The following is an 8,438-nucleotide window of genomic DNA, read 5'->3' as shown; positions in this document are numbered from 1 at the left end:
ATGTACTGGCCTAACCTGCACAGGCTATTGCATATGACATATTACCCGAGCAGATGTTTTAGACAACATGCTGGCAGCGGTACAAGTGAAGAATAAAGTTTATAGTTTTGTTCCTTCAATCTCAGAATCCCACAATTGAGAAAGCTTTTTTATCTGGCAATTTATTGCAAATGTTATGTAAACTGCCCATTAATTTTATGCCTACTGTGCAGCAGACTCTTTAATATGAAAAAGTAGGGGAGACGTAGACATCCAGATGAGTTTCTTCCATAGGACGTCTTGTCACGTTAGCAGAATCTTTTGTAGCCAATTTGCCTTTGACCTTGTGACCTTACCGGTGAGGAAGCAGGTGAAAGGAACATTCAGATATGTAGGGAATTGTATTTCTCGATACTAAAGGGGGAGAGTGGAAGGGGAAGAATCAGGAAGGTAAGATATGATGGTAGGAATTTTTATAATTGTGTCATTTTAACTATTCCTAGCTTTTAGAAGAAGTGAAGAGCTTAAAAAAACAAAACAAAACAAAACAAACCCACCCCGTTCCAGGGAAACGATGGCATTCGTTTTACTGTCATGACCTCTACTGCAATTTATATTATGAACACAAAATAAGCCTGTTTAATATTTCATTAAAATGTATAAAGTATAAACATACAGTATTATGTTACATAATGCATTTGCAAGTTGATATTCAGATGTGGGAGATTTCTGTATTCATGAAGGAATGACCTTCATACCCCACTGGCAGATCACCAGTTTATGCAATCCTACAACATTTTTATTTTATTTATGTGCCATATGAAAATATGACATTCATACCATCATCTCTAACAAATGTATTATCAATCAGAGAGGGCACAAAACCATCACTGTATTCGCTGGGCTGCTGGCACAGGCCTTTGCCCCAATGACTTGGAATGCCACCTCAAAGCTGTGCATCTGCTTAAGTATTTGCATATGGAGTTCTGAAATTTGCCTTTCCTTATCCAAACTGGTAGAACGATCATTTAAAAATGGAAAAGACATGATTATTCATGCTATATGATCAACAAGGAACGTTCTTAAACGGCAGAGAAGTGGAAATTTGGAGAACTGCATGGAAATTAATGAATTCCAAGTCAATTAATAAAACGCCACCACCGCCATCATGCAATCAGGACGTATGAACAATTTCTGAGTTTCACATGGGGAATTCATCAAGATAAACAGATGTTCACTCGACACTATGATCTCTCCTCCTTTAAGCGGCACTGATTCTATTCCGTCTAATCTTTTAGTTGCCAATTCTGATCCAATAGGAGGCCCTGAAGAAGCCGACCACGTACATGAATTGGCTGCCTTTTCTCCAGTGGCAGGACCAAAGGTGCAGATTTAGATTCAGCAAAATCAGTGGGGGAAAAATCAGTGGGGGAAAAAATCAGTGTCGTAAAATTGCTTAGAAGTTTGGATACTGCTCCTGATGGGGCTTAGAGTCAAAGATGTAAAAACAAAAAATTATCTAACAGGGCACAGGGGTGGCTCGGGCAGTTGAGTGTATAACTCTTGGTGTTGGCCCAGGTCGTGATCTCACAGTCTCGTCAGTTTGAGCCCCATGTCTGGCTCTGTGCTGGCGGCACGGAGCTTGTTTGGGATTCTCTCACTCCCTCTCTCTGCCCCTGCCCCACTCCTGCTGTCTCTCTCAAAATAAATAAATTAAAAAAATTTTTTTTTAAAAAAGAAAAATTATTTAAGAAATGAAAATTTTTAAAGAAATTGAAGTTACATACACTTTAAGATGTAAGAAAAATTCTTTAAGAAATTATTTGAAAATTTTTAAGAAATTGAAGTTACATACTTACAAAATTTAATTTTTTTTTAAGTTTTTATTTAAATTCCAGTTACCATACAGTGTAATATTGGTGTCAGGTGTATAATGTAGCAGTTCAGCACGTCCGTACAACCCCCGTGCTCATCACAAATGTACTCCTCTATCCCCATCGCCTGTTTAACCCATCTGCTCACCCCCCTTCCCTCTGGTAACCCTCAGCTTGTTCTCTAAGAGCCTGTTTCTTGGTTTGCCTCTCCCTTTTTTTCCACTGTGCTCATTTGTTTTGTTGCTTAAATACATACGCTTTGGCAGATCCCATAAGCAATAGTACTTTTTAGAATGACACTCGAATCTCAACATTTTCTTTTCTTTTGTTCAACAAACCTAAGAGATGCTTGTTTGGCCATTTGTTTACGAAAACGAGAAATTAAATGATTCTGCGTCTCCAAACAGAGTACAATAAGGTCTATTACTACAAGTTAGCACATGTATTTTTTTTTTTCTACAATGGTGGGATAAATTAGAGCCAAGTTCTGATTCTTAAAGTTTCCTTTCCTTCCAGTTCACATCAGGTGACTGTGGTAGATTAAACGCTCCTGGAAATTGAGCTCGCAAATAATTAAAGGGTCCTCCCACTTTTCTACAATCTTTTATTTTCTGGCACCTCTTGAGATAATGAACCAAAAATTCCATATTATTGACGGCAGGTTAGCTTTAATACAGTTGGTGCTGATTACTACTAGAGAGAGAAGCATTCCCTTCCAATGTGGAAAGATTTTTGTCAGTCGCGTTCTATTTCTTTATTGTGTTATGTTAGAAACAACCACTACAAATGAATTATATGCACTTACTCTTTTTTACTCATTAAATTAGAAAATAAGAATTTGATTTGATTATTTAATGAATCTCATCCTGCTCCAGTAATTGATGCATTTTATTAAGAAAGCAGATCCCTCTTAATCTCCTCAAACTTCCAGTTATAAAATAAGTAAGTTACAGGAATGAAAAGTACAGTATAGGGAATATAGTCAATAATATTGTAATAGCTCCGTATGGTAACTACACTTACATTGGTGAGCATTTTGTCACATATATGATTGTTGAATCACTCCAAACTAAAATAATAGTGTATATCAACTATACTTCAATTAAAAAAAAAGAAAGAAAAATGTCCTTTGGTATCCATGAGTTTCTACCACTTCCACAGTTATTTATAACCAAAGAAGAATCCTCCAGTTATTTGTTTAATGTTTTTATTTATTTTTGAGAGAGAGACAGACAGAGCATGAGCTGGGGAGGGGTCGAGAGAGAGGGAGACACAGAATCCAAAGCAAGCTCCAGGCTCTGAGCTGTCAGCACAGAGCCTGACGTGGGGCTCGAACTCACAGACCGTGAGATCATGACCTGAGCCAAAATCGGACACTTAACCGACTGAGCCACCCAAGCGCCCCTTGGTGAAACATATTTAGAGCTGTTCTTCCTTTCTTAGAATGCAGACAGTATTTGAAGTAATGTTAAGCAGCTTCTTCCTGAAACTTCTCCAACGGCCACTCTCATTTAGTGCATCTACCTGTAATACCTGTCAATTGATTTACAAGTGATTTTATAATATCAACATTGAGTTATTTTCATACCTTTGCTGTGAAATGAGAGGATAAAGATAAAGCAGTAACACCGAGCTTGACTCATTGTGGGCGGCCAGTAAACCACGGTCGTGCTAATGAAATCGGGTGCTATCTCATCACAGTGCTGCCTACATCTGGCCAGCCTCTTTGGAATTAAAAAGATGATAAAGTTATCAATGACTTAGGTTTCACCAGTATTTAGTTTACCGAGCACTGGCACAAGGAATGCAGGACCTGATTCCATGACAGTCCCGTGAGATAGATAGGGAAAATATTACACTGTCTTAGAAAGTCCAGAAAAATTAATTGATGTACATTAGCCCATATTCGCTTAGTCTGCCACCTATATGCCTTGATTAAGCCTTATTGTTTTCTTTTTTTTTTTTTTTTTAATTTTTTTTCAACGTTTATTTATTTTTGGGACAGAGAGAGACAGAGCATGAACGGGGGAGGGGCAGAGAGAGAGGGAGACACAGAATCGGAAACAGGCTCCAGGCTCCGAGCCATCAGCCCAGAGCCCGACGCGGGGCTCGAACTCACGGACCGCGAGATCGTGACCTGGCTGAAGTCGGACGCTTAACCGACTGCGCCACCCAGGCGCCCCAAGCCTTATTGTTTTCAAGAAACAGAAACTGGCTCAAATCAGCTTAAATGAAAGAATGAACATATTGAAGAAAACGGAGGGAGGTAGAAAGTGGAGTTGGACCTCATAAGTGGCTAAGTCAGGCTTTGTCTCCCTGGGGCTTTTGGCTCTCATCTGCACATCTGCTTCAGATTTCCTTTCCTCTGAAGATTTTTCTTATCTTTTCTATGTATTTTGCCTAAGTGATGCTACCCAGGCCCTGGTTCTAAAACCCCTTCAATTTTGGGCACCTAACGAAGACAAACATTTCGTCTCTCTGTTCCACGTCGTAATTCTCACACCCGAGGTTCTCAATGCCTCTCTCGTCCCTCCCACTTTCTCATACAGGAGAGGGGGACATCCCGGCTCCCAACAGCTGGGGACGGGGATTCAGAATTGCAAGACCTGCTGTCCTTTGGCAGGTTGTGGGCTTATACTCTTCCAGAAGGTGATGTGGGTAAGTTGGGTGTGAAAGCCAGTGGGATTTTGATGCCTCCAGAAGACAAAAATCTTATAATTCTGCTACCAGGTTGCTCTGTACTCTTCCTGAACATGCTCAAAGTTGTAATCCAGTCTCTTAAGAAAAAAAAAAGGAGGTTATCTAATTTTCTTGTAAAGTTTATTTATTTACTGAGAGAGAGAGAGAGAGAGAGAGAGAGAGAGAATCCCAAGCAGGATCCACAGATGTGGAGCCCAATGTAGGGTTCAAACTCACAAACTGGGAGATCGTGACCTGAGATGAAGTCTGATGCTTAACCAACAGAACCACGCAGGTGCCCCAAGGTTATCTAATGTTTTAAAGTTGTTAGATGACTTTAACTTCAGATAAACAGCTTTCCCCTGCTCCTTTTCATTAAGAGGAGAAAATCTAAATGCAACCAAATGTATTCTTTTGATTTTTATGAAATAATTTTCCCGTTCAATTATTCCTCAGAAAATTCATTTGGTGTTCGTAAAAGATCCCCTAGTAAAGCTCGATATGATCGTTAGAGAGAAGTATTGTTTTCCTGAATGGTTATGAAGCACCCTGGGGGAATAAGCATGAGTTAAGTAAAATTAATCTAACAGCATCTGAAAGCAAATACTGCAAATGCAATCTACCCAAATATTAGAATTCCATGCATACATAATGTATAGATATTATAGATTATCTATCTGTCTATCTATCTATCTATCTATCTATTCCTTGCTCCCTTTACATTTTTCAATAGAGTTTGGATGTCATGATTAAAAAGAAAACAAACTCCAAAACTCTAAGCAATAAAAATCAATGAAAAAGAGTTTTAAACAAATGGAGTAGCCACAGGAGGCTTAAAGCAGACAGCCTGCTTCTAGTACAGCAGCAGGAGTGAGAAGGGATCCATGAGCCCTGCTCCTCACACCCCAAGGAGTTCATGAGATAGATGTCTTTATCCTCAACTGCCTTAGGAAGTTGTCCTGTCCCTGGAATATGGCTCCATATGGCAACCGGTTAATTTGAATCCTGAAGGGAAGAAATGACTGGAACCATTTAAAAAATGTAAGTTTCTTCGCTCCCTGTATGTAAAGCTATAGAGAAAGCTTCTTCCAAAAAAATCAACATTATGTGTCCATCAATTTGAAGTCCCTGCTCCCCGACACTAACGTGTTGAAATTAATTTGCTTTATACAGGCTTTTAGAAGTTATATACAAGGGTTAGGCCCTCAAAGTTAGCTGTTCGGCACACTGGAGCCTGCTATCTTTTGAAAACATAAATAATTGTCCACTGTTTTCATATTACACTTGAAAGACCCAAAAAAGCCCAAGGTCTCAACAAAGCTTCCGGCCCTAAGTGGCCAACCATCAATCCCTATCACTGTTTCCTTGTTCCCTTTACTCTAGCCACATGGTCTTTCTTCCCACTTCTGGAACATGCTGGGGGTGCTGCCCAGTGAGGGCCTTTACCAGAGGCTATTACACCACGCGGAATACTCATTTTTATAGTCGTTGTTTGGCTTGCCCTCTCACTTCATTTAGTCTCATCTTCACTGCCATCTGATCAAGAGAAGCCTTCTCGAGGTGCTTGGGTGGCTCAGTCAGTCCGTGTCTGACTTTGGCTTAGGTCATGATCTCACAGTTCGTGAATTTGAGCCCCATGTCAGGTTCACTGCTGTCAGCTTGTCACCACAGAACCTGCTTCAGATCCTCTGTCCCCGTTTCCTCTGTCCCTCCGCTACCCACTTACTCTCTCTCTCAAAAAAAAAATATATATATATAAAAAAGAGAAGTCTTCTTGATCAGTCCGTTTAAAATAGCACCCACTCATCATTCTTTATGTTCTGATAGTGTCTTACCACTTCTTTCTAATACTCATCATCACCAGACGTTAAATTATTAATCTCTAATCTTTATTATTCTTCTTCTCCATTAGAACATAAACTCTCTGAGAGCAGGGGCCTTGTCTGTTTGTTCTTTTGCTCCGTAGTGTCTAGAATAAGAATGTGACACATTGTAGGCATTTCAGATGCAAGTGCATAAACTTTGTGTTCTCAGTTCATGACAGGATAAATACATTATGTGAGAATATGCATTCAGAACCCCTTGTAGTAATCTGGCATTCACGCAACATACAGGTTTAGGATTTTGTACATTATAAAAGTATCAGTCCATGACAAATTGGGGAAAGTAAAAAAAGATGGTCCGTCAGCCAGGAACTTAGAGAGGTAGTTAGTTAGATGGTGGAAGGTGAATGCCATAAAAATGCAAATTCTAATGGTCTGTACTGTGTAGGAATATGAACTCCAGAGTGCAAAATATGCTGCTGAAGCTTACATTATATGCTTCTAAAAGAAGACACTTGGGAGTCTTCTTTGGATTTTGGAGACAACACATCCTGTTGTGTGGCTCTGATCCACTTAGCAAGTATTTTGCTAAAGAAAGCTCTAAAGCAGGCCCAGGTTATAGAGATGATCCAAACCAAGTATTGAAGCAAGTAAGAACTCTGGTTAGAGCTTCTGACAATTTCTCATTAGATAAACATAGCACAGAACTGAAGGGTTTTAGAAGAAAGTTTTGGTCTATTTTTCAGGAGCCTGGTTTCTTTATGAGAAACAGTTTTTAACTTGTTACATGAACCAAATAGAAACCGAACACGTGACTCGGGGCATCAAATGACAATTCGAAGTTATCCAGAATGAAATTGATGTTACTCAGGCCACTAAGCCATAAGGTTGAGCACATTCAGCAGGGCAATATTATGATTGGCAAAAGTATTACCCATATATGTTTCTATAAGCAACCTATAGTGTAATATTGTAGGTCTAATACGTAATAGACACATTAGCTATGACAGCACACCTATAAACATTAAAAAGGAGCTTGAAAAACAATGGGACAGCAATGATAACCTTCAAGCAACAATCTAGACATGTACATTCAATGAAAACACCCTTCAAAAATCAGGAAATAATCACTAGTTGGGATGAGCACTGGGTGTTATATGTAAGTGATGAATCACTAAATTCTACTCCTGAAACCAATACGACACTATCTGTTAACTAACTTGAATTTAAATTAAAAAAACCAGGACATAAGTCTTTATTTTCAAACGCATAAAAATGAAGAGAATTTGCCAGCAGCAAACACAAACTAAAAAAAATAATGAATAATATTCTTTGGGGAGAAGGGACAATTCCCTATGGCATTTCAGAGATGCAGGAACAAATATGCAGAGGAGCAAAAAAGGTAAAAATAAAGACAAATGTGAATGAATATTGATATATAAAAGAATAATAACAATTTATTGAGTATTAAAATATATAACATCGATAATACATACGGTAGAAGTGAGGTAAATATTGTGAAAGTATTCTAATATCTTTTAATTGTCCAGGAAATCATAAAAGTACGAATCTATATATTAGACATTCACAAGCAGAAAACGCATGTTGTGATTTCTGTAGTAACCATTAGAAGAATAGTAAATCATTGTACAACTGACAAGTTGTAGTGAGCAAATAAAATAATAAAATTGCTGGGGCACCTGGGTGACTCAGTCCACTGAGTGTCGGATTTCGGCTCAGGTTGTGACCACGTGGTTTGTGAGTTCGAGCCCCACATTGGTCTCGTTGCTGTCAGCCTGTCAGCACAAAGCCCACTCCAGATCATCTGTCACCCTCTCTCTGCCTCTCTCCCACTTGTGCTCTGTCAAAAATAAATAAACATTTAAAAAATAATAATAAAATTGCCTATTTGATTGAAAGTAATGCAATAAAAACGGGAAAGAAGAAGCAAAGAAATGTAGGGACAAAGAGTGAAAGTAAATAGTAAAACGGTAAATTTAAATCCTCAAATATCAGTAATTTTATTAAATGTAAGTCAACTAAACACTTCAATTAGAAAACAAATTTTAGACTACAAAAGCAA

This window comes from Puma concolor, chromosome F2, assembly GCF_028749965.1.
Source record: "Puma concolor isolate L17-30 chromosome F2, mPumCon1.1.hap2, whole genome shotgun sequence".
Classification (NCBI taxonomy): domain Eukaryota; kingdom Metazoa; phylum Chordata; class Mammalia; order Carnivora; family Felidae; genus Puma; species Puma concolor.
This window is presented reverse-complemented; position numbering follows the sequence as displayed.